The sequence below is a fragment of the Cryptomeria japonica genome, chromosome 6 (assembly GCF_030272615.1).
Source record: "Cryptomeria japonica chromosome 6, Sugi_1.0, whole genome shotgun sequence".
NCBI lineage: Eukaryota > Viridiplantae > Streptophyta > Pinopsida > Cupressales > Cupressaceae > Cryptomeria > Cryptomeria japonica.
In genome coordinates, this window is record NC_081410.1 from 268,975,576 (window position 1) to 269,003,518 (window position 27,943).

Below are 27,943 nucleotides of genomic sequence, written 5' to 3' on the forward strand. Positions count from 1 at the left end.
TTTTAAGTTTAATTTCTAGACATCAAGATATATTACTAATTTTGGAATGTTGTGTAGGTATCAAGATGGCGACTCCAAAGCCCGGAGGATCTACTAGTCGCTCGGCTCTCACCAAAGAAGATCAAGCAAGGACAAGGGAGACCTCCTCCAGTCTAGCATCGACAAGGACGGCCTTCTTCAGTCAAGTATCATCAGGAATGACTTCTTCCAATCCAGCATTCCAAGGCGAGGTACATCAATCATCTCGCACATCAAAGACAAGAGAAGTTAGAGCAAGGGTTCGTTGAAGGAGCAGATAGTTTCGGAAGAGTTAATTAAAGCTAGCTTCGCAGCAACATCAAACCGGCATCAACCAAGTGTCAGACGAGTTGGCATCCCAGTCATCACTCCTCCAGTCGGATTGGTTCACCTCAGCATGTCCAGATTCAATGTACCTAACTCATGGAAGGTGGCACAAACTTCGATGTACCTACCTGTTGACGTGTATTTTGTACACGATCATACACAGAATAAAATACCGACAGGCATCTTATCCTCTCTTGAGAAAATAGTCTCTAACTGCTGAAGATCTGCAAAAAGGATCAGTTAGATGGACTCCAAGGTTCTTTTAGTGGGGTCTCCACGTGTGGACAAGCTTTTTAGTGGTATGATGTGATTTGCTGTTTCCTTCAAGGCGTCTTACGGATTCAAAAGCTCGAAGATTTTACTAATCTAAAAGGAACTTCCAAAAAATGGAAAAAGGACAAGGTTTAAGGAAGTCTAATCTAGCCTAACCCTATGAACGACTTAGCATGAATGAGATTTGGCAAGATTCAACCAACTTCAATTTTGCCATAAGATAACAACTCAATTGAAATTAGTGCGATCTTCTAAGGTAATAATGGTATTCAATGCATCAAAGACCAAGGACACTACTACGAAGGTACATATCCTAGATACAAAAATGCTTGAAGGTTAAGGACTCAAAATGTTTTCCAGTCGACCACACAAGGCGTTCCTACAATCAGCAAGAAGCTAGTGGTTTGGATTGCGAATCCCACCAAATATCAAATCTCACACTTAGTCTTTCAAATTAACAAACTACTTTGATTGAGCGTGATTCAAGTACATCCAACAACCATGAAGATAACACAAGAAACTTGCAACAAAACACCATAACTTCAATATTTTATTGATTTCCAAGTCATCATATACAACAATTGCTTGAATTTCTCTTTTCAAGACTCAATCTTGCTACAAAATAAAAATTGCTTCTAACTCTAATCTCTCTAACTCTAATTGCGAGCTTGTTCTTGTTTTTACTAACTTGCAATTATCTTCATTACGTGAAATGACGTCCTTTAAGTCCTCTTGGTAACTTAATATTTGCTTGTCCTTTGAAATCGATGCCTTAATGGAAATATCGCTCTGGTCCCTTGGAGAGGGACAGGAGCGATCTGGGTCTTAGAGTGCACATTCCTTCCATGTGATGACCTTTACAACCTTGCGCTTGATGGAAATGCTCTAAAATGTCTTCGCCACCCTTCGTCTTGACTTGGATCGGCCTTGAACCTTGGAGGAACGACCTTGAACTTGCATAGAGAGTATTATCATCATCATCGCCCTGGTCCCTTGGAGAGGGACAGGAGCGATCCTTCCCTTGTGGCCACTATCTCACTTTGCCAGGTTCCAAGTTTATATTCAACGGACTCGTCTTTCTTCACTCTATTCGTCCATGCCTTGACATCATTTGTAACTTTGCAAGAAAAACAATTATATCAAAAATCGCTCTGGTCCCTTCCTGAGGGACAGGAGCGAACTAGGCATTTAACACTGGTATGGACGTCCAAAAAATCTTCAAATTATATTCAATGCGTTCACCTCATGTTCCCCTTTGTTTTTGAACGTAAACTTGCCTTGGCCCTTGTCTGGATTTTGCAAAATGAGTGAAATCGCTCTGGTCCCTGGGAGAGGGACGAGAGCTACAAGGTACCTCGCCCTGGTCCCTTGGAGAGGGACAGGAGCGATTTAGTCAATATAGGTCATTTTCCTTCGTTTTTGCATATCAAATTATATTCATTTGGCAAAGTATCTTCCCTTGGACGTCCTCAAATTGTTAAGTTTTCAAAATCTTGCAGGGACAAGACGAAATTTGAATTGTAGCTCCGGTCCTTCACTGAGGGACAGGAGCGATTTTCCTCTTGGAGGCATTTCTGTGCTCATGAAAATCTTCAATTTATATTCAATGGAAAGATCTCGCCGTTCTCCATCACTTCAAACGTAAAATTTGTCTGGACTCTGCAAGGATGATGAGATATTTGAGATTGAGCTCCCGTCCTTCACTGATGTCCTCAAAGAGAACACTCTTTATATGGAGTAAGGTTGACCACTGAAACAAACTGTGAGAATCACCTTCTAAGATCTTCTCTTGTGCTAAAATTCTTCTGGATGTGTGTCTTATAACTTTCAAGACAGGGATGACAACGTCCTTGGTATGGGCAAATGCAGCTACTGTTGCCATCAATCTGTGAATAATCTCAAGAACTTGGATAGCCTGGTGGGTGATCTTCGACATCCTTGTAACAAACTCAATGGCCACCGTGTGAGATCTATCCATCCAACTACATGTACGCTGGACCAGGTTCCTGAATCTTTCTGCTTCATTGATTGATTGAAGGGGTAATGCCTGCAATGGTGATCTAACTGGATCCTGACGTCCCAAAGGTTCATTGATGTGACTGAAATAAGTCCTCCATGCACCTCTCTCTCTCTCAAGCTTTCTATTCTTTTCTACTTCTTCTCTAAGCTTGTCCTTCAATGCCTCAAATGTGTCGGTGGCATCATCTAAAGTCTGCTCTGCTGTGGATGGTCCTAACTCAATAGTCTGTATATGATAGTCCTCTGCTAGGATCTCACCCTCATATTTGTCTGCTGCCGGTGTAGCTATCTGCAATTTTCTAGATCCAGTCTCATCTCGAATCATCTTGGACATCTTTGTAGCCTTCTTCTTCTCTGTTGTCATATGTGAACGTCCTACGAGGCTCTCTAAATCAATTGCACTGTCCTCGTCCTCAATTACGATCACCGTAGTCAATCTTTCCTTCAACCAATCTGGGATATTTGATCTTGTCTCTTGAACTTGAATCTCTTTATGTACCATTTCTTCTTGTCTGGGAGGAGATGTTACTTTATTATCATCTTCTAAATCATAGTCTTGGAGAGATCCATCGGATGAAACATGCTGTGCCTGTCCTTCCTCCTGTTTGTCATTCTGTACCATCGATTCCATGGACTCTTCCACTCGAACTGTTCTATCCTCTGGCCTGGAAGAAGTACCTGGTGCTTGATCTTTGTTGGCACCTTGCTTTTTCTTGGAAGACTCTTTCTTTTCTGATCTTTCCTTTCTCTTCGAACCTCTCGAATGGAGATTGCCCTCACTGGCACATCGAAGGTTACCTTCACCTGAATTCCTAGGATTAGGATTGCCTTCACTAACACTGGCTCCACCTTCGGCTGGCTTTTCTTCCAAAGTAAAAGACATGGCTATGCCCTGTTCTCTCAACTTCTGATGCTGAACGTCTACCCATCTGCGAGTACAAGACAAGACTGGTGCCATCAAATCATCTAAATCCACGGCCTCGGGCTCATTCCAATTCAAACTTATTGTCTTGCTTTCTCTATCATATGAAGATTGGATGTATCTGCCGTTGTCCTGAGCTTGGTCGGCTACTCTGTAAATCTTACATTTCCTGATGAAATCCAAAGGCAATCTAGAATGTATCTTTCGTTTCACTTCGAGATCATCTAGGAGATTCATCATAAAATCTTCAATTTGGTACTCATGTCTAAATCTTCTACCGACCGTCTCCTCTAAATGTCCATGTGGATCAAAACTATTCCTCCAAGCAAAAGATGAAAAAGGATACAAGGCTAACTCCTTCTCTGCGTCATCCATGGCTAAGACATTAGGACATACCTCAACTGAATTACCCAAAATAATAGGTACCTGAACTCCATTCTGATGTCTGTGTCTGAATGCCTTCACATATGCTGCCAACTGCCTTGTTACTTCAAGTAACACAATTCTGTCTGTCGGGTACCTCGGCAACATGTATGGAGGTAAAGGACATCCATACACTCGAATGTAAGTGAACTTGGGAAACTGAATGAACCAAGCACCGTACCTCTTGATTAACTCCTGGGCATCCTGAGATAATCTGTTGTGAATCCCTCCTTGCAACGACCTTGTGATGTTCATTGTGAAAGTATCATTGATTAACTTGTAGTTCTTCCCTGGTGGATGATGCAAGTAGGTATAGGATTCACAAACTCTGACCTCGCCGGGTCCTCTTCCAATCACTCCTCTGTGAGGTAGTCCTGCATACTCAACGCTCCTGATTAAGGCATAGATGACGTATGAACTCATGTGGAAGGACTTAGTAGCCCTGAGTCTTCTCAACTGTACGTCCAAGCAATGGCTAATTATCCTAGCCCAATGTATTGTACCCTTTCCTTGAACAATCACCTGGATGAAATAAAACATCCATTTCTCAAAATAGAAGGCATGAGGTGCTCCTGTGACTCTGTTGAGCATGGTAATCAAATCTCTATACTCCTCTTGGAAATCAATCCTGTGTGGTGTGTTCGGTACTTTGCTCAGACGGGGACGACTCTTAAGTAGCCAGTTCTTGTTGATTATGTTTAGGCAAGCATCTGGATCATCATCGTACGCTGATTTGGCTCCTTCAATGCTCTTGTATATCATGTCCCTGTGCTCTGGAAGATGGAAGGCTTCACTTATGGCTTCCTCTGAAAGGTACGCCAAAGTGTTTACTTCGTTGGACACAATTGTCCTGGACTGCGGATTGTAATGACGTGCACACTCGATCATCAACTCGTGGCACTGAATGGCTGGAGGAAAACCGGCCGCCTTGATGATGCCACTCTCTATTATTCTCCGGGCGACAGGTGATGGCTTGCCGATGTAAGGGACCTCTCGGAACTTCTTCGTGCTAAAGTTCCCCAAGTTTGTATCTCCAATGTTGCTCCACTTGGACACGATCTTGGTCTCCACTTCTTCGGTCTTCTGATCTTCTTTCATGAGAGCCGAGCGACTGGTGGATGCTCCCGCCTTTGGGGTCGCCATACCTACACAACATTCCATTATAAGAAATAGATTTTGCAATAAATAACGTAAATAAGAGAGATAAATTTTAGGAAACCTCATGATAAGTCTCTAGAGTCATCATTTCCTAAAATACAACGATTGAGCTAAGAGATATTCAAGGATCAAAATTTCAAAATTTGAAATATGACGATGAATGAATAAAACAATAATAATAAATCGCCATACCTCGATAGAGAGCTAACTCTAGAATGCAAAAACAAAATTCGCCTAGGCAAAATTTGAGGTATAAAGTAATCTTCAATATGATCTCCTCAAAATTGACTTCGCCACCTCTGGACAGAACGTGATCTTCAATTATCGCCTTGGACGTGGTCTCAAATGGATCTTCAAATTCGCACTTAATGTATCCTCAAGCTCGCACCACCCTTGGTCTTCAACGTAATTCGCACTCTATATTAGCGCCACCTTTGGTTTGAAATCGCACCACCTTTAGATAACTTAGCGCGCCACCCTTGGTTGAATGAAACTCGCACCACCTTTGAAGTGTCTACGCCACCTTGGATAATATTCGCACTATATTCGAACACACTTAACACTTTCCTTCGTCTTCCTTAATTCGCATGTAGAGAGGTAAAATAATGATGTAGAAAGTGATAATTCCACTCCCCTTTATATAGCGCTCTCATCGATTTATCCCTTAGGCCGACTTGATAAAATATAAAACCATTTTTAAATGATTTGCAATGAAATGACAAGGCCGACCTCCTTAAATGAGCGCTTGAAATCGATTTTTTTTTTAATTAAATAATTAACTATTAATGCCTTGCGTTTTTTTAATTGAGAATTTCGATTTTAAATAAAGGCAAAAAAATAATTAATAAGAGATAACGCCATATTAAATGCCAAATAAAAATGGATTTTCAATTTTTTAAATCGATTTAGCATTTAAGGATATTTGAATTGCTTAATTTGGCGCCAAAAATATGAAAATAAAGGGACGTACCTCATCGCTCTGGTCCCTTGGAGAGGGACAGGAGCGATCCATGATCTTGGTCTTGATTCTTGCGTTTTCAACGTTCAACTCCTTCATTTCCACGTTCCAAATCGATCATCTGGTGGTCCTTCGAATTTGAATTTCTTTCTTGTGCGAGCAAATGCATCTTATGACCATTATCGCCCTGGTCCCTTGGAGAGGGACAGGAGCGATCCTAAGGTTTTTGCTTGAAATTCTCCATTTTGGTACGATCCTTTCGTTGTATCATCTTCCAGATGCCATTTAAAACCTTGTGCGTCCTTGTCTTAACGTGATTTTCAAAGAATATCATGTGTTTTGCCTAACATCGCCCTTGTCCCTTGGAGAGGGACAGGAGCGATCTCCATGATCTTCACGTTCATCTTGTATCTTTGACCTTCGAACTTCCATTGTAAGGCGAATAACATCATCGCTTGTCCATTCCACGCACGTCCATTTGCTTTTGCAAGGTACCTTCGATGTTATAAGGATCATCGCCCTTGTCCCTTGGAGAGGGACAGGAGCGATCCATATTTTTCTCCTTGATCTTGGCGACTTTTAAACTTCGATCTCCTTTGCAACGTCTTCCCAACGATGTCCTTCGCGCTTCCTAACCTTGCTTTGACTTGATCTTTGAAGAAACGTGAGTGTTTTGATAGTATCGCCTTGGTCCTTGTCCAAAGGACAGGAGCGATATGGGGCTTTTACACTATTTGGCGATGTTTAGACGTTCAAACCTTTGCAAATTATCTTCAAACGATGCCATGGACCTTGCATAACCTTGTGAATCTTTAACTTAGCACGCACTTGGAACAAAACGAGGAATCCAAAGCGAATCGCCCTGGTCCCTTGGAGAGGGACAGGAGCGATCTAGTCTCCATGCTCAAAATGATGATCATTTCACGTTCAAAACTCTTGTTTATCATCTTGTTGTCATACCATGGACCCTCCAAGACGTTGCGAACCCTTGATCTTACGTAAATCTTGCATAAAATGGCCAATATATCCAACATCGCCCTGGTCCCTTCCTGAGGGACAGGAGCGAAGTTCATCATTGCGAGCTTGTTCTTGTTTTTACTAACTTGCAATTATCTTCATTACGTGAAATGACGTCCTTTAAGTCCTCTTGGTAACTTAATATTTGCTTGTCCTTTGAAATCGATGCCTTAATGGAAATATCGCTCTGGTCCCTTGGAGAGGGACAGGAGCGATCTGGGTCTTAGAGTGCACATTCCTTCCATGTGATGACCTTTACAACCTTGCGCTTGATGGAAATGCTCTAAAATGTCTTCGCCACCCTTCGTCTTGACTTGGATCGGCCTTGAACCTTGGAGGAACGACCTTGAACTTGCATAGAGAGTATTATCATCATCATCGCCCTGGTCCCTTGGAGAGGGACAGGAGCGATCCTTCCCTTGTGGCCACTATCTCACTTTGCCAGGTTCCAAGTTTATATTCAACGGACTCGTCTTTCTTCACTCTATTCGTCCATGCCTTGACATCATTTGTAACTTTGCAAGAAAAACAATTATATCAAAAATCGCTCTGGTCCCTTCCTGAGGGACAGGAGCGAACTAGGCATTTAACACTGGTATGGACGTCCAAAAAATCTTCAAATTATATTCAATGCGTTCACCTCATGTTCCCCTTTGTTTTTGAACGTAAACTTGCCTTGGCCCTTGTCTGGATTTTGCAAAATGAGTGAAATCGCTCTGGTCCCTGGGAGAGGGACGAGAGCTACAAGGTACCTCGCCCTGGTCCCTTGGAGAGGGACAGGAGCGATTTAGTCAATATAGGTCATTTTCCTTCGTTTTTGCATATCAAATTATATTCATTTGGCAAAGTATCTTCCCTTGGACGTCCTCAAATTGTTAAGTTTTCAAAATCTTGCAGGGACAAGACGAAATTTGAATTGTAGCTCCGGTCCTTCACTGAGGGACAGGAGCGATTTTCCTCCTGGAGGCATTTCTGTGCTCATGAAAATCTTCAATTTATATTCAATGGAAAGATCTCGCCGTTCTCCATCACTTCAAACGTAAAATTTGTCTGGACTCTGCAAGGATGATGAGATATTTGAGATTGAGCTCCCGTCCTTCACTGAGGGACAGGAGCGATTTTGCTCCTACAGGCCAAAATAACAAGATTTTTCACATTTTTACACTTCACGAGGCGAAAACAAATCAATTCCAATGCCCAGGATCAAAATTCAAAAAGGTCAAAATTTGGTCAAAATATTCAACCAGACAAAAATTCACATTTCATCTTTAACACTTAGACAAATTTTAAGCTCTGCATGAACATTCCAATTGAAAATTAGACCATTTTGGCGAAATCATTGCATTCAAAATTTGCATTCTAGAAAAGAAGCTCAGAAGCTCTCAAAAATGACTGGATTTTGGCTTGAAAAGGCAAAATTGAAAACCCTAAGGCTTAGCCCTAAATCCAGACAACTAACCAACTAACAAAACCCTAAAAAACAAAAGCGAAAACGAGCGAAAAACAAGCAAAAAGAGGGGGTCCCCATTTGCGATGGGGTGATGTGTGAAATGGTCACAACATCTGGCGACACCACTGAGAAATGTTGCAAAACATTTGGGAATCTATCTTTCTAAAGGAAGACTCAGAAAACCTCCCTCAACAAATCCAGGAGTTAAGAAACACTTACAAGAAGAGACCATCATATTGAGACAAAGTATCAAGTCCACTGTTACCCATGTGTGTGCAAATGCGCTAATTCCCCTCAACAAGACAATCATGATCTCCAGGTTCCCCTGTGATAAGCTACGTAGTTCGTCTAAACTCCAAAAGCATCCTGGATAGAGCCTCGCTGCCAGTCAGACGTCTATAGTCCCGACGAGGTTATCGCCGCAAACTCACGAATATTGCTCCATTGCCAGCTAGGCGTCTATAGCCCCGATGGAGTTATTCGTAAATTCCCTTTAGCCAATTTGATATTTCACTTTAGCTCATTTTTCCTTTTGATTTTCTCATTTTTTCATCTTTTCTTTTGATACTGCTTTTCAGTTCTGTCAATTCTTTGGCTCGTGAGTACTAAAAACTCACTAGGGTTTGAGGATTGCGGTGGCGCTGAAGCTAAACTTTAGATTTTTCACTGATCACAGCTTCGCCTGTAAAGCATAATGACTCGGAGATTATAAGTATGTGAAAATATAATAACTGAAGGACAAAAATACGTGAGTTCAATAAGCTAATCCACCTCAATGCAAATACGTCCTGACTCAAAGCTTCATTAAAAGAAACTCCCTTGGTAATTCCAAAAGACCTCATGATTTTCCAAATGCATCCAACAATCCAGCAGGAAGTCAGAGCGTTATATAACAAAATCACCCAATGTCAAATGGATACCCCTCAGGACAAAACAACCTAACCTAAAACAAAAACACCTAAACTAAGAAAAACAAAAGGGCAAAAGCAAAACGGGGAAAACAAACAAACGGAAAACAACGAAAGCAAACTAAACTAACTATGTACAAGGGAAGGCCTTGGCATTTTAGGATTGGAAATAATGTTTGAGATATCTCCCATTGACAGGCAGCGGGATGTCTTCTCCAGTTAAAGTCTGCAACCTAAATGCATTTTCTCCCAATATTTCTGAAATTTGATAAGGGCCTTTCCAAAGCTTATCAAACTTATCATGCTCTCCCCTTTTCTCATGTGCTTTGTCCCAATACAGGACGAGATCTGAAATTCGGAACGCCTTGACTCTTGCTTGTCGATCAAACCATCTCTTCACCACTCCTTGGTGTTTAGCAAAGTTATCCAGTGCTTGATCTCTTTTCTCTTCTAGGTTCATCAACTGTGTCAATCTGGCCTGTACTGCATCTGTGTCTTCCATGTACTCCTGAATGAATCTCAAGGTCGGAATCCTGAGTTGCATGGGGAAGACTGGGTCTTGACCATAAACTAGAAAATAAGGCGAAATGCCTAATGCGTTCTTTGTTCTGATTCTGTCTGCCCATAAAGCAAATCTCAACTGGGTGTGCCATTCTCTTGGACTTCTCTCTAATAATTTCTTGATAACACTGAGCAAATTTTTGTTTGTGGATTCTGCTAATCCATTACCCTGAGGATAATAATTTGATGAGAACTTGAGGGTTACTCCGTAATCAAAAGCCCAATTTGAGAATCTCAATGATGTGAATGCCGATCCATTGTCGCAAACCAACGCATAAGGGCATCCAAACCTCGTGATTATGTTCTCCTCTAGAAACTTGATTACAACTTCAGTAGAACAAACCTTAAGTGCCTGTGCCTCTGACCATCTGGTACAATAATCTGTAGCTGTAATGATGTACTTGTGTTGTGCTGAGGACGCGGGGTTGATGACACCAATAAAGTCCATTCCCCATTTAGCAAATGGCCTGGCTTCAATCACGGGATTCAGTGGCATAGCAGGATTTCTTTCTCTAATAGCTGCGACTTGACATGTGTGGCAAGTCTTAATGTGATTGAATGTATCTTTAAAAAGCGTAGGCTAGTAATATCCTGCTCGTAGGATCTGGTGAGCTGTGGCGAGGTTGGCTCCATGTCCGGTTCCAAACTTGGAATGGAAATGTTCAATTATCTGCTTTGCTTCGTCTTTGCCAACACATCTCAGGTATACTCCTTCATAGTTTTTATGGTATAGGACAGATCCTTGAAGCATGTAATGTTGACATTTTAATCTTAATGCTCTTTTCTGTGTAGGTGTCATATGAGCAGGACATCTGTGATTAAGCAAATATGTCACAATGTCTTTGTACCATTCATCAGGCGTGACATCCTCTAATTCATAAATTTGTTGGACTAATCCTGGCCCATCTATTGCTAATGTCTGCGCCAAAGCTTGTCCTCGGACAAGTTTCATGGGCTGTATTTCTATATCAAATTCTTGGATAATGGCGACCCACTTTCCTCTTCTCTCACCTAATTCATTTTGCATGAGAAGAGTCTTGACTGCCGCATCAGGCACTATTGCATAAATCTTGGCTCTCAGGAGGTAATGTCTGAATTTCTTAACTGCCTTTACTAATGCGTATGCTTGCTTTTCAATGTTTGGATATCTGAGTTCTGCATCTTTCAACGGGGTGCTCATGAAAGCAATTGGGTTTTCATCCCTCTCTTCACTTCTTTGGGTGAGAATGGCGGCACAAGTGTAATCGGAAGCGAAGGAATATAAATAAAATGGTTTGAGATAATCAGGACTGATCAAAACTGGCGCTTCCATGATTGCGGTCTTTATTTCTTCAAATGCTCTTCTGGCCTGTGGAATCCATTCAACCTTTGCATCTTTCTTTAACATTTCATTCAATGGTCTGACAATCTCGGCAAATCCGGTAATGAATTTTCGGACGAAGTTGATCTTGCCGAAAAATGACTTAAGTTCTTTTTTGCTTGCTGGCAGATTGATAGTAGATATGGCCTTCACTCTTTCAGGATCGATAGATATTCCTTTTTCTGAAATGACATGTCCTAAAAGCTTTCCTTCTGTGACCCCGAATATGCATTTCTTTGGATTAAGGGAGACACCGTATCTTCTACATCTTTGGAAGACCCTTCTCAAATCGTCCACATGATCTTCTCTCTGCCTAGAAAAAACTGTGATGTCATCCATATATATAATAATACTTTTACCAATTAAATCTCTGAAAGCGATATCCATAGCTCTCTGGAATGTGGCCCCGGCGTTTATGAGTCCAAAAGGCATTCTCTTATAAGCAAATGTTCCCCATTTGGTAGTGAAAGCAGTCTTCAGTCGATCTTCAGGTTCGACTAGGACTTGATTGTATCTTGAATATCCGTCTAGGAAGGACATCATCTGTGATCCATTGACGATCTGCAATACTTCATCTAATGATGGGAGCGGATAGTTATCTTTCTCTGATGCTCTGTTAAGATTTCTAAAATCAACACACAATCTGATCTCTCCATTTTTCTTTCTAATAGGTACCAGGTTGGCGACCCACGTCGAGTGCCTTACTGGGAAGATGATTTTAGCTGTGAGTAACTTCTTCACTTCTTGGTATATCAGTGGTTCTAACAAAGGGTTGACGGGTCTTTGTCTTTGCCTGAATGGCTTGCTTCCTGGCTTCAACGGGATTGTGTGAGTGATAATTGCAGTGTCGTAGGTCTTGAGATCTTCATAGCTCCATGCAATGACGTCTGGGAAGTCCCTCATGTTCTTCAGGATTCCATCTCTTTCAGTCGCTGTGCAGGACTTTCCAATGAAGACATTCTTAACTTGTGTCTCGTCACCTAGATTGATCGCTTCACACATATTGCCTTCTATACTGTGACTCTTCTTTTCTTTCAACTTGTCAGGATCAAAAATCCTTTCTAATTCAACCATTCCTTTTGGAATAGTGTTTGTCTTTAAGTTCAGGACTCCTTCGGCATCGAACTCAGCTTCCCCTACTTCATCTTCATCTATGATCTGTGTTAAGAAGACGTCCGTGCTGGTCAGGAAGTCTAGAATGTGCTTGTCATCTTTGAACACTTGGAAATTGGTAATATTGTTTGGGACTGAAGGAACTGATATTAACTCGATGGTAAACTTCTTTAATCCTTCCATTGCTAATGGAATCAATGAGCTCGCGGCCTGTGCAAGTGAATTGGCCACTTGATTCTGATGTCTATAAATTGAATTGATATTGAAAGCATCGAAACTTTCAATTAGATCCCAGACTCGATTTCTGTACTTAGTTAGCCTTTTGTCATGGCAAACATATTGCTTCCTGATTTGCCTTATTGCGATTTCTGAGTCTCCATATACTTGTAGTATCTTTGCCCCCTTTTGGATGGCCAACAATAATCCATGAACCAAAGATTCATATTCTGCTACGTTGTTGGTGCAAGGGAACTGCAATCTGTGAGCGGCAAGGTATGTTTCTCCTTTAGGACTAATCAATTCATATCCAGCTCCGGATCCTTGTTTGGACTTAGATCCGTCGAACCTTAACGTCCATATTTGATTTTCTTGATTGTCTGTTTCTGGACTTTCATGACTTTCCTTTGATGTATTGGACGAAACCTCATCTTCCACAAAACTTTCAGTCTCTGTAGAGCTCTCATTCTCTGAATCTTGAGTTTCTTCTATAATTAGTGTCTGCGGGACTCTTTTGTCTACTTGCTCCAATGCGGTCTGGCATAAAGCACAAGATAATTCTGAGTGGACGGCATTGTGAATTCTACACCAATTCGGAAGGAGCAAATCTCGGACGGAAGCTAGGTTGCCAAGTTGCACACTTTGCTGGATGTTTCTTTGTACGAACCTTCTGAAATTTTCAAACATCCCTTCGTCCTCTTGGTCGGATCCTTGATCGTTTTCAATGACGATCTCAGTTGACTCTATGACTTCTTGCTGAATATTTTCATCTTGTATATCTTGTATCATCAAGATCTCCTCCACTTTTGGCTTGTATGTTCCTAGGTCGGACTCTAAAAATAGGACTTCATTGTCTTCCCCATATTCAGTTATCATCAACCTCAATCTTGGGGTGCTATCAATTTTAATCTGGTTCGGGACTCCTCTCCATGGTAGCCACATGTGTGCAAAATCGGTCGACACATATCCATTCAACTTTCGGGACCAATCTCGACTCAGGAGCATTCCATATGAGTCTGGAATATCCACTACTGATATATCTATAAAATTCTGGACCCTTGGGTCTGCGGCCAATTGCATATGAATGTTGTTCAATTCTCCCATGACTGGAACTTCTGTCTTGTCAAGCTGAGTGACTTTTCTCTTGGTAGGTGTGGGAGTTATTCCAAGCCTTTGACAAACAGCCAGGGGCATGACATTGCTTGAGGCTCCGGAATCATAAAGGCAATTGTGTAATAATTTTCCGAATATTCTGACTGATAGCAGGAACGGGGCCGGTTCATCCTTTCCTTGAGAAGGCTATGAATTTTCTTCACTTGATTCTTGATGTTTAACTTGATTAATCTTTGAATGGCCATCCTTCGTTGAGCTCTCCTCTTTCGAGTGACTGGCTTGGCTTGTAGATTTTCCTTTTTTAACAACATCTTTCTTGATTGCGACTTCCTTTTCGGGAAGAACCAAGTTAGTGGTGAGGTTCTCTTTGACTGTAGGCTGAGCCTTCTTGGTCTCGCCTCTTTTGAGTAATACTTTTCCTTCCAACATATCTTCCTTTTTAGCTGGGAAGGTTATAGTTTGAACCATGCACTCATTTTGTTCAGGTTGTTCTTGAGAATCGGCCTCCTCTTGAGTCACATTGATAGTGGCTTGAACATTTGACCTTGTTACACTAGGTTCACTCAAACTATTGATCACCGTATCTTTAATTTCTGACACCTTAAGCAATTCATAGAGTGGCAGACTTACCTTGACTTTCTTGAGTTCATCCAATACCAAGGCGGCCAATCTTTTCATTTCATTGCCCGCGGGAGGTGAAATATTTCTTTGTCTGTATTCTTGAGTGTTCTGTGGATATTCAGGAACGTTACTAGCTTGGGGATCCGGCGGAGTTGAAAAATTGTTTGGAGGGATCGACGTTGTTAAAGGTTCAGGATTCCTTTGATTCCTGTGATAAACTCTTTGGTTCACTCCTCCTGATGATTGATGAAACACTTCTTTTATTCCCTCTACTAGGACACTGTCGTTTAATGGTGGGAAATAGTATTCTGAATCCTCTATAGGTCCATTCGCAGATGCTGGCGGAAACTGAGATCCTGGTGGTACCATCGGTCCATTGGCCGATTCTGGAGGAAATCTCCCATTTTGCATTTGACTAATTTCTTCTTGTGAATATCTGCAGGTTTCAACGATCATGGCTTGACCATATTGCGTGGTTGGAACAATTTCGTACCCTGTGGTGGGAGAATTTTCAGGTGGATTGGTGGTACGCATCTCTTGTTGGAAAATGTCGGCTGCAATTTTGAATTCAGGACACTGCAACTCGGAATGTTGATTTGTGTTGTGGAGTCTGCACCAACTGGACAAGGCTGCTTCGGCTAAAAACACTTTGCTCGAAGAGGGGTTCTCTTGACTTTGCGCATTTGGTGGATTGTCCAAAGGCGTCACCACATTTCCATTGTTTGGAGCTGTATTCCATGGTCTTCTTTGGAAACCTTGATTGTTGTTTCCTTGATAGTTGTTTCTGAATCCTTGATTATTATTCCCTTGGAAATTCTGATTGTTCGTGTGTTGGCCATGGTTGGCCCTTTGCATGCTTTGGAGCTGGTTATTCTGGTTCCTCAGGTGAGTTACCTCAGTTGATAGCCTTTTGACTTGTTCAATTAGCTCTTTCATTTCATCTTTCTCTTCTTGTGTCCTTGACGAATTTGTAGCATTTTGCAGGTACACAGGTTGAGCGGGTGGGGCTTGAGAAATTGGAGCTCCTGGGTGAAGGACCAACTGATTCGCCGGCTGTACGCTTGGATAGGTCGCTTGCGGAATTGGATTCATGACTGGAGTTTGGTTGGCCAAGGCTGTGCCAACTGCTTGCATCTGGTTAGGTGCTGCGATGGGTCCCATATGTAGTAGTGGTCTAGTGATGTTTTGTCCCATGTGCTTATTCACTTCAATGGCTCTTGTATAGGCCGCATTTAGATCATTCGGAGTCGGATGTGTCCTTACGAACATGGCTGTGAGATGATCTAAGGCTCCATAGTAAATTTCCCTTGGATCTGCAATAAGATAAGGAGGACGTAACATTGTGTATGCTCGGTGAAATCTGTCGTTGAAGGAAGTAATAGGTTCATGCTCTCTCCTTCGAACCTCAACAAATTGTCTGTATAACTCTGCTGGTGTAGTTGGGATGCCAAATTTAGCGATGAATGCGTCTTTCATTGCGTCCCAAGTCCTGATGGACCCTGTAGGCAAGTGAATAAACCAAAAGTATGCCTCTTCTCCCAATGAGTAGGGAAAAAGCCTACATGCCACATCTCCATATTCAATTTGTCTGTTACGGAGAAGGTCCTCGAACATCTTGATGTGATCTTCTGCCGTGCGATGGAAATCACTAACATTGAACTTCGAACAAAAGTGTTCTGGATTCTTCGGCATATCATGATAAACTGCAAATTCCAATGGTGATGGATTATTGACTAGCCATGTCGCACCATTAAGTACATGAGGGGGAGGAGGTGGGGGTGGAGCACGATGAGCCATTGTATTCCTTGAAACTGAACTTGATGAACTAGCTTGGCTCTTTGTTTGTGAAATCGCCTGGATACTAGATTGGATTGCCGCTTGGACTTGTTCTTGAAGAACTTGTGATGACTCAGGAGATCCTTCCAATCTTAGTTCGAACTCTTTGGGAGTATCCTCTCTCTTAGCTCGCTTTGCTTTGGAAGTAAACTGAAGTTCGCTTAGATCTTTGATGCCTGGTGTGGACCTCAACAACCTTTGATGTTTCTCGGGCGAGAAAGAACCAATGCGATCCAGCGTGAAGCCTTGTAAGGATTATTGTGGGTTCCTTTGATTGCGAAGATTCCTAGCTATGACCCTTTGATGTTCTTCTGCTATATCTTCCTCTTGCTCTAAGGCGATTCTGACTCTGTTATATTCGACTTGACTTTTCCTTGCATTCCAAGCTACTTGATTCAATTGGGAAATGATGTCTTCTTGGGTATTGCCTACTTGCAAATTGGGTTGCACCACTTGATTCAGTCCTTCATTCGGCAACACCATCGTACTTCATGATCATGTTTGCAATGTTTTTCTCTTTTCAAAATCTTCGGACTTCGAACTTTGAAACTAAAGAGAGGCCCTCCTTCTAGTGCCAATTCTGTTGACGTGTATTTTGTACACGATCATACACAGAATAAAATACCGACAGGCATCTTATCCTCTCTTGAGAAAATAGTCTCTAACTGCTGAAGATCTGCAAAAAGGATCAGTTAGATGGACTCCAAGGTTCTTTTAGTGGGGTCTCCACGTGTGGACAAGCTTTTTAGTGGTATGATGTGATTTGCTGTTTCCTTCAAGGCGTCTTACGGATTCAAAAGCTCGAAGATTTTACTAATCTAAAAGGAACTTCCAAAAAATGGAAAAAGGACAGGGTTTAAGGAAGTCTAATCTAGCCTAACCCTATGAACGACTTAGCATGAATGAGATTTGGCAAGATTCAACCAACTTCAATTTTGCCATAAGATAACAACTCAATTGAAATTAGTGCGATCTTCTAAGGTAATAATGGTATTCAATGCATCAAAGACCAAGGACACTACTACGAAGGTACATATCCTAGATACAAAAATGCTTGAAGGTTAAGGACTCAAAATGTTTTCCAGTCGACCACACAAGGCGTTCCTACAATCAGCAAGAAGCTAGTGGTTTGGATTGCGAATCCCACCAAATATCAAATCTCACACTTAGTCTTTCAAATTAACAAACTACTTTGATTGAGCGTGATTCAAGTACATCCAACAACCATGAAGATAACTCAAGAAACTTGCAACAAAACAACATAACTTCAATATTTTATTGATTTCCAAGTCATCATATACAACAATTGCTTGAATTTCTCTTTTCAAGACTCAATCTTGCTACAAAATAAAAATTGCTTCTAACTCTAATCTCTCTAACTCTAATTGCGAGCTTGTTCTTGTTTTTACTAACTTGCAATTATCTTCATTACGTGAAATGACGTCCTTTAAGTCCTCTTGGTAACTTAATATTTGCTTGTCCTTTGAAATCGATGCCTTAATGGAAATATCGCTCTGGTCCCTTGGAGAGGGACAGGAGCGATCTGGGTCTTAGAGTGCACATTCCTTCCATGTGATGACCTTTACAACCTTGCGCTTGATGGAAATGCTCTAAAATGTCTTCGCCACCCTTCGTCTTGACTTGGATCGGCCTTGAACCTTGGAGGAACGACCTTGAACTTGCATAGAGAGTATTATCATCATCATCGCCCTGGTCCCTTGGAGAGGGACAGGAGCGATCCTTCCCTTGTGGCCACTATCTCGCTTTGCCAGGTTCCAAGTTTATATTCAACGGACTCGTCTTTCTTCACTCTATTCGTCCATGCCTTGACATCATTTGTAACTTTGCAAGAAAAACAATTATATCAAAAATCGCTCTGGTCCCTTCCTGAGGGACAGGAGCGAACTAGGCATTTAACACTGGTATGGACGTCCAAAAAATCTTCAAATTATATTCAATGCGTTCACCTCATGTTCCCCTTTGTTTTTGAACGTAAACTTGCCTTGGCCCTTGTCTGGATTTTGCAAAATGAGTGAAATCGCTCTGGTCCCTGGGAGAGGGACGAGAGCTACAAGGTACCTCGCCCTGGTCCCTTGGAGAGGGACAGGAGCGATTTAGTCAATATAGGTCATTTTCCTTCGTTTTTGCATATCAAATTATATTCATTTGGCAAAGTATCTTCCCTTGGACGTCCTCAAATTGTTAAGTTTTCAAAATCTTGCAGGGACAAGACGAAATTTGAATTGTAGCTCCGGTCCTTCACTGAGGGACAGGAGCGATTTTCCTCCTGGAGGCATTTCTGTGCTCATGAAAATCTTCAATTTATATTCAATGGAAAGATCTCGCCGTTCTCCATCACTTCAAACGTAAAATTTGTCTGGACTCTGCAAGGATGATGAGATATTTGAGATTGAGCTCCCGTCCTTCACTGAGGGACAGGAGCGATTTTGCTCCTACAGGCCAAAATAACAAGATTTTTCACATTTTTACACTTCACGAGGCGAAAACAAATCAATTCCAATGCCCAGGATCAAAATTCAAAAAGGTCAAAATTTGGTCAAAATATTCAACTAGACAAAAATTCACATTTCATCTTTAACACTTAGACAAATTTTAAGCTCTGCATGAACATTCCAATTGAAAATTAGACCATTTTGGCGAAATCATTGCATTCAAAATTTGCATTCTAGAAAAGAAGCTCAGAAGCTCTCAAAAATGACTGGATTTTGGCTTGAAAAGGCAAAATTTAAAACCCTAAGGCTTAGCCCTAAATCCAGACAACTAACCAACTAACAAAACCCTAAAAAACAAAAGCGAAAACGAGCGAAAAACAAGCAAAAAGAGGGGGTCCCCATTTGCGATGGGGCGATGTGTGAAATGGTCACAACACTACCCCAACTATCCATTGGTTGATTTTTCCAGAGAAGACATGTGTCCTAAGGATGTAATTTTATCATTGGTCAAGCATTAAATGTTATGTAATGGTTGTAACAAACCCTAATTAGGGTTTTCATTATTGAATCTTGGCCATTGATCTCAAATTGATCTTAGCCATCGAATTGTATTGTGGGCACTATATAAGCCCCGACTCTTCATTTTGTAAAGGCAGTTAGAGAGGAGTTAGAGGAGGAATAGTTAGAAAGTGATTAGTTAGTTGATAGAATAGCAATTAGAGTAGAATAGGAGGACAAGGCAAGAAATTGTTGCCATTGATTGTAAACAAACTCCATTTTCATTGAAGTAATGGTGAAGTGTGTCCTTCTTGCAATATGCATGGTTTCTTGTTGAATCTTCAATTCTAGAGTAGATGATTAGATCGAATGAAGGAAATTGTTGAATGCACTTGTGTGGAATCCATTTAATCCATACCACTAGCCTCTTACTGATTGTAAGTGCGCCTTGTGTTGTCAACTGGAATGAAATGAGCTTAATCATAAGTCGTTACACGTCTATTGTTTCATGCATTTTCTTGAATGGTTATCATTTTCAGATGGTGTACGATTTGAACATATTGGAAGCATCCCTTAGAAGATCGCACTGAGTTGGTGTTGAATTGTTCAGCCTGATGGTGAGACCCAGCCAGTAGGAATCCACCTAGTCATTCATCCATCTTCTCGCATTCTAGGTAGTAGAGTAGACTTCCTGAACCTTGTATCTTTTGCCATTTGTTTGTCTTTCAGTTAGTTAGTAGGACTTGTGATTCCAGCAAATTGGACGTTCAGATCATCAAGTGTAAGTCCCCTTGTGATTCCAGCAAATCACATCATACCACAGAGAGCTTATCCACACATAGAGATCTTACAAAAAAGAACCTTGAAGTCATCCCGATTGATCCTTTTCGCGACATCTTCAGCATTCGGAGACTTTATTCAAGAGAGGATAAGGTACCTTTAGGTATTTTATTCTGTGTTCGCATGTGTGTAAAAAACACGTCAACAGATCCCTAACCTTGTTTGAACTAGACTAGGACCTAGGGGTGCAGGGGAAGGACCTGGTAATATAGTTTAATTATTTTATATAGTGTTATAAGTGTTTAGATAAAGTGTTGCTAGGCTAAAGTTGTTGAAAGTGGTTAAGGACACTATATTATTTTATTAAGAAAAATGCTTTTTCAAAAAAAAAAAAAACAATGAAAAATCAAAAAGTGTCTTTTGGGACAAAAACAATGAAAAAGTGAAAAATGCTTTTTCAAAAAAGCAATGAAAAAGCAGCAAAAAAGAAAAAAATGTTTTTTCTTAAAATAACCCGAAAAGGTTGTAAAATGAGGTTTGCTCTTGAGAAAGAGGGTTATTGCTTATTCATTTCAATTGCTTTGGTGAAAGAATGCGAGTTCTCCCTACTTTCCTAAAACAAAAAAACCTTTGGTAAATCCAGTTTCAAAGATGAAAATCGTATTAGCTGGCTCAGTGATTGCAGCCAGAATTCACTATCATGTTGAATGTGTTGAGGTTTATCCAATTTGTTGTCCATATTGGAGATTTTTGATGTGTTTTTGAGAGATTTTGGTATGGAAGTTTTATTATTATCCCAATTTTGTCTTGAATTTAGGAATGATTTTTGAAGCTTTGAGAGGGATGTACTTTCTAATTTCATGCTATGCTATTTGCTGCAGCAATAATGAGAGTCATTTTGGAGAGATTTTTCTTTGCACTTTGGACCATAAAACATTATTGTTGTTATCTTACAGTTAAATGGTGGTTATATAGTGGTTGAGGTATTAAGTATGGTGAATTGGAGGCATTTTTTAGATCCAAACAGTCTGATATGATCTTTTCGAGTAATGTCTAGTGAGTTTGGAGGTCTACAATCAGCATTCTACATCATCCTTCAACTCTCTTTGGTAGTGCACTTTAGTTAATTGAGCCCACATGAATGGTATAAACTATAATGTAATGCACCCTTTACTAGCATGTGTTGTATAATGTTGTCATTAGCCTATTTCTCCATGTTCCTATAGGCTAACCAAGACATTTAAGGGATCTTGAGGATATCTGGTCTAGGCAGTTTCAGTTGCAAGCAATTCTAAGGTGTTTTGATGTGTTTCTGGGATACTTACTATTTATATTAAGTTAGTTGGGTCAGGTTAGGATCATCAGTGGTTCATAAATAATATCTTGTCAATGGTTATTGATGATATTGATTTGAGGTTTTAGTAATCATTTGCGATTATAATTTAATTTATCAATAAAGTTAAGTTATAAAGTTAAATTTTAACTTTATTGATGTGGGAACTTAAGTTTAAAGGGAAAGTAATTTAAATATTAAAATTTCCTTTATTAAAGTATGCGGAGACATGAATGTTAGAGGGAAAGATATATCTTTTATCCCACATTGGCTGGAAAGTGTGTGAGCTCTCCAAGGAAAGTTATAAAAGGCTCTTAAGAGCTCATTTATGGACATGTTGGTTTATTATTTTCTCTTGGAGAATTTGGGAGCTTCTAGTTTTCAGTTTTTTGTGCCCTATACCGAAAACCCTTGGGACTTCGTAGGTTGGACAAAAACCCAACTCTACTTGAGAGGTGGATTCATTCAGAATTCACTATTGAGCTTATTCACAAGGTTTTGGATCCAATGGTGGAGCTAATGTGCAGATTGGAGGTTGTATGAATCTATAGTTTGGGCTTATTTGCAGTGACATGAATAGTGCCATGAACAGTACCATGAACAGTACTGTGAACATTACTGTGAACAGTGCATGAAGAAGTGCATGAACAATGTTGTGAACAGTACCGTGAACAGTACTGTGCACAGTGCATGAACATGAATGTGAACAGTGCTGCTACAATGATGTGAACAGTGTTAGCAGTTGGTTTGAATTTGTTTGTGCAAGGTTTTGTTAGTATTTCATTGCTAAGTTGTGCATAGGGTTTGGAGGAGATTTTTGAAGAAGGATTTGGCATATTTTGGTAGAGTTTGGCATTGTTTGCTAGGGTTTGGAGGTCAGCTTTATATATCAGAATTTTAAGTGTGATTAGCTGCCTATATTAGCTAGCTACTTCATATTTGGTCACCATTTGAGGCAGCTGTGCTTTCCACTTGATAATGGGCTTCTATTTATGCATTTGGGTAAGTGTGCAATCGTTTTGATTAATTATAACCCTCATATTTGAAGGAACTCGTTTGCTGTTGTAGTAATATCAGACCTGTATGATCTGATATTATTGTATTTTCCATTGTTGATCAAGCAGAAATCATAAATTTATGGTGTGTTCCTTCATCATTTGTTTCCCATGTTATTGTTTATGATTTATATGTGTTTATCTATGATTTGACATTGAGAACAAATATTAAACACAAACTCTAAATTTCTGAAACAAAAAAACAAACTCAGAAAATCAGTTCTAAAGATGAATACATGCCAAGTGTTTGACAAAATGACAAATCACACAAAACTGAAAATATAAGTGCAGAAGGACAGGGGTCCTTACACATAACATCAACTTATGATTTTATGGACTACCTTATGTACATGCAACAGTTTGTTCTTTATTTTGAATAACATTATTAGTGCATGCAGCTAACTTCTCTTATCAATATCATTCTCAGCTGTACATAGGGGCATTCCATGTTCATGTTATTGTAACTCTGGATGGTAGTACCCCCCAGAGAGTTGTGCATTTCATGTTCAAGAATGGTATACTGCTGCTCAATGCATGTATTGTTGAAGGTCTTGGTCAGTTCACCATTAGAGCCCTTTGCATTTCAAGTCCATTTTGCATTGACTGGATCCACATGTAACCAGCGATTTTGGCTTGATTGGATTCCATTGTAATTTGCCAGTGGCTCTTCATTCTGTACACATGCTTGTCCATCGAGGAGTTGTAAACTGCTGATAGCATTTGAAGACCCTGCTGTTATCCTTTGTAATGATGATCAAAAAATGAACAATCTGCTTCTCGTTTGTCAATAAAATATGAATTAACTTTTGACAAAGTTCTAATTCAAATTCCTATATGAGTTGAGCCTTTCTTGGAGTCTTTATTTTTCAACATCACCTCAAACACTGCTGGGCATATGGCTAGCTCTTTGCTGAATGGTTTTTGAGTGTTTTGAAACACTGGAGAAACTACTTAAAGGCAGGCATGAAGGGGTAGAATTTCCATTTTTCTTTTTTGAATCTTTTAGCTTAAATGCCTCAGTACAAGGATGTGAAGTTGGGAATAAAATGACTGTCTGCACACCTGAACTACTGTCGTGATGGAATGCTTAAAGGTTATGTTTCATTCTTATCCCTTGGTGTTTGAAGTTTGATGTGATCCAGATTCCAAATGTTCCTAGGCGTGGCCTCTTGGCCAACTTCATGTTTTATGAACTCTTGTTCAGTACCTCTTAAAGTAAATGCCTTGGGAATTTTGGATATCTGAAAAAAAACTCCAAACTAACTTTGGCAGAAGTCTGTCAAGCACATGCTCAACAATAAAATAGGATTTTTTGACATTTAAACTTTTGTGGCACTTTGAAACAAAATGGCATTTCTTGATACTATAAACTTTTTTGGCCAAAAGTAAAAATGTATTTATATTGCATGCCTGGATTTCACTTTGGCCATTTTTTGGCTGTCTAGTCTAAGTTGGCAGCACGTCATGGTTAACATGCTAGTTGTTTAAGTGGAGAACAACTCCTCATGCAAACAACTGACCTAAGTTGCAGATTCGGTAGGTTTGCCCTAACGTTTCTGGGCACGATACGTACTGGAAACTGATACACCCAAAAAACCCCGTGGATTTGTACAGGGTTCGGATTTTAGCATCTTGAATCGTTTCCATTGAATTTCCTTCGAATCCCGACGAATCCAACATCGTGAACGGAAGTTTCCAAAACGAATTTGACTGACTCTGAAATTTTAGAAATGTTTTTTCCCAGTTTTTTCAGTAGCAAAAAAAACCTTCTATTTTATCCGAGAATATGCATAATAAAAAGGGCGAAATGCGGACATTCAAGAGTAAAAAAAAGAGCAGAACACAATGGAGAACTTAGGACGAGCAGATAAAAATGCGAGCAAGTTCGAGGGCAGTTGCAGAAGAAAAAATCCCACGATTTCACCATCAAGTTCACAGAAAAATCCATCCATCTACAGCTCTCACGTAGAAACCATCGTGGGGTATTTTCAGAAGCCATCATTAGGCATTTTCTGAAGCCATCGCCGAGTATTTTTTGGTGCCATCAACGTGTATTTTTATTTCCACGATGATGAAGAACATTAATCGAACTCATAATAATTTTATAATTTAATAGTTTTTCCTTTATATTTGCTTTCCAAGTTTTCAAATATTAAAATTTAATATTATTTTTTTATATTGTTTATTAAATTTAATAATATAATTATTATTATACAATGTATATATAATTGGGTTTTAACTTTTTTATTTTATAATTATTAAAAATGTTATTATTATTAATATAATATTTGTAAATTGTTATTAGTATATGATGATTTATCTATATGATTTACATTTATAATTTTAAATAAACCTTATATTAATTTAATAATATTTAAAATAAATAGTAGTATAGTATAATTATAAATATTAATTTATTTATGTTATTGAAAATATAATTATAAATTTATATTTATAATTATTATAATTAATTTCTTAAAATAAATCAAATATTTAACTTTTATTTATATTGTTTAATAATTGTTTTTGAATTTGTTAACAGTGTAATGGCAACCAATGCTAGTTCTCCGACCTTCAAAACCGATCCAAGCTCACCTTTATGGAAATATGTACAAATGATAGAACAAGTAAAAGGGGGTGGAACATTTGTTTGGATATGCAATTTTTGTAATGTGAGGTACAAAAGCTCATACAGTCGTGTGAAAGCCCATTTATGTGCAATTCCCCAACAAGGTATCAAAGCATGTCCAGGAAAGGATAATAATGGATTACCACCTCAACAAATAGCAGGATTCATTAGAGAGCAAGAAGAAGCAGATGCGAGAGTTTCTCGTGGCACAAACCATCCTTTGAGGAAAGGAAGGGGATCAAGTAGGCCTCCTCCTCCATCTCATAATGACTTTCCGGATGTCATAGTAGAGAGCCACCCATTTTTGGGTAGAATTGAAGAAGAAGATCCTGTTAGTGTGAAGAGAAGCAAGGGGCCATTAGAGAGAGCATTTAAGAATGAAGCCAGAGAGATTGCAGACCAAAGTGTTGCAAGATGTTTATATGCAAATAGTTTGTCATTTAATGTTGTACGATCACCTTATTGGCAGGATATGCTAAGAAAAGTAAACGAGGCTCCACAAGGGTACACGGGGCCAGGTTATGAAAAGGTGTGTAGCTCCTTACTAGATAAGGAGGTAAAAAGCATAGACTATGCATTGGCTCCCATTAGAAACTAATGGAAACAAACAGGGGTGTCAATTATTTTTGATGGATGGAAGGATGTCGAAAATCGGCCATTAATTAATGTTATTGTAGTGTGCCCAAAAGGGGCAATGTTTTTGAAAGCCGTGGATTGTGAAGGACAGGTGAAGGATGCACAATCTATTGCTGACATTCTGATACAATGCATTCAAGATGTGGGTCCTCAAAATGTTCTCCAAGTAATAACGAACAATGCAAAGAATTGCAGAGCTATAGGCATGTTGATTGAAACACGGTTTGAACATATATTTTGGACACCTTGTGTTGTGCATTTTCTCAACCTTATGCTACAGAAGTTGGGTAGAAAAATCAATTGGATCAAAGAAATTTATGCCGAGGGTGAAGAGATCCAAATGTTTATTACAAACCATCATGTCACAGGCCATTTTTAGGTCATTTTCACAGTTGGAGTTGCTAAAGGTAATTGAAGCATTTCAATTTTAAAATTCTACATTTCACTTTACTAATTATAAATTTAGTTTTAAAATTTGAGCATATCTTTTTATTTTAACTTTATTTATTTTTGAATAGGCTGTTGAGACTCGATTCACATCCAACACAATTGTCTTGAGGCGACTTGTGAAGGTGCGAGAGTCACTTGCTAGCATGGTTATTAGTCAAAGTTGGTCCCTATGGAGGCAATCCAGTATTGAAAGGGCATCGAATGTAAAGCGGATGATCCTAGATGACACTTGGTGGGAACGAGTGGAATATCTTCTTAGTTTCATTGAGCCCATCACGAGTATGATATGTTATACCGACATGGATCATCCATGTTTGGGAGAGTTATACGATGGCATTGATTCAATGATTGAGAAAATGAAGCTCATCATCAATGAAGAAGAGCAAGAACATGAAGAAACTTTCTTCAGAGAGGTGAGACAATTTGTGTTGAGAGGTGGAACAAAATGACCACCCCACTTCTTGCATTTGCATTGACTCCCAAATTTTATAGTGATGAAATTCTTGCTATGCCATCAAGGGTGCCACCATACAGAGATCCAAAAGTTAGTGATGGGTGTAGGAAAGCACTTACAAAACTCTTCCCCGATCATGAAATGGAAGATTTAATTACAAGTGAGTTTGCTGATTTTGTAGCCTCCAATGGTCAAAGTACTTCTACTCTTCGTGACAAGTATAAAAAGGATGCTCATGCTTGGTGGTACCTCAATGGCCATACATCACCACACCTCCAAACTCTTGCGATCAAACTTTTATCACAAGTAAGTTCTTTTGTTTTTATAGTACTATCTGAATTCATATTGTTTACTATTTTAAAAATAATAAAATTATTAACTTCAAATTTAAAGTGATCTACAATTTTATAATTTTACTCACTTTGTTTCAATAGGTTGCTAGTTACTCTTCATCTGAGCGAAATTGGAGTACATACTCCTTTATCCACTCAGTGAAACGCAATCGATTGGCAGCAAGTAAGGCAGAAGAGTTGGTTTATGCGCATTCCAACTTGCGCCTTCTTACTCATACACAAAAAGAGTAGAAGGAAGGGGGCATAAAGTTGTGGGATGTAGATCAAGAGTGAACTGATTTAGATTTTTCAGCTGCAACAAAATCTTTACTTGTGGAGTTGGAAAGCCATCGCCCTTCTAGTGCGAGTGGTAGTGGGGTTGCATGTGGTTCTACTCATCTACCTACATCATCTAATGTCAATGATGATGTTGATGTTGATCTTCTAGAGGATCCATATGATGCATAACTACTGATTGTGTTATTTTAATATTGAACCAATGAACAATGAATTTATTATGTCTATCATAACATTCAAGCTTTGACAAATTGATATCAAATTAGTATTATTGTATTTCAAATTTGTAATATTTATGGTAGTTCTAAGTTTTGTTTAGCATGCATGGTATGTGGTATTCTAAAAAAAATCTTGTTTTTATTTTTAAGGATGCAAATATGTATATATTTATGATTTTTGGTACGGACGTACCCAAACGTACCCAACTCCCAATTTTTTTTTTGTGGTACCAGCATACCGTACCCACGTACCCGTATCAGCAACTTAGCAACTGACATGTTGACTGGAATGTGCTGGCTGTTTAAGCCTTTCCTTTATAGACTTATTGAGTGCTCTAGAGGTTTGTTTGGCCTACTTTCATACGTTACATATTTTTGGCCTGTCTCTAACACACAAGCTTTGATTTTTGCCTCATTTGATGCCTTGTGTTGAAACACTCATTCAATCAGCTATGCAAAGATGTGGATTAGAAATTGAATTACAATATTCATGACTATGATAGATGGGGATTCAA

General features: G+C 39.5%; 1 protein-coding gene across 5 annotated transcripts in view; it reads left to right on the top strand.

Moving 5' to 3' along the window:
• The window catches only part of LOC131062608 (ATP-dependent DNA helicase Q-like 5), a 255,361-nt gene that overhangs the window by 133,911 nt on the left and 93,507 nt on the right, over positions 1 to 27,943 (top strand). The window lies entirely within an intron of this gene.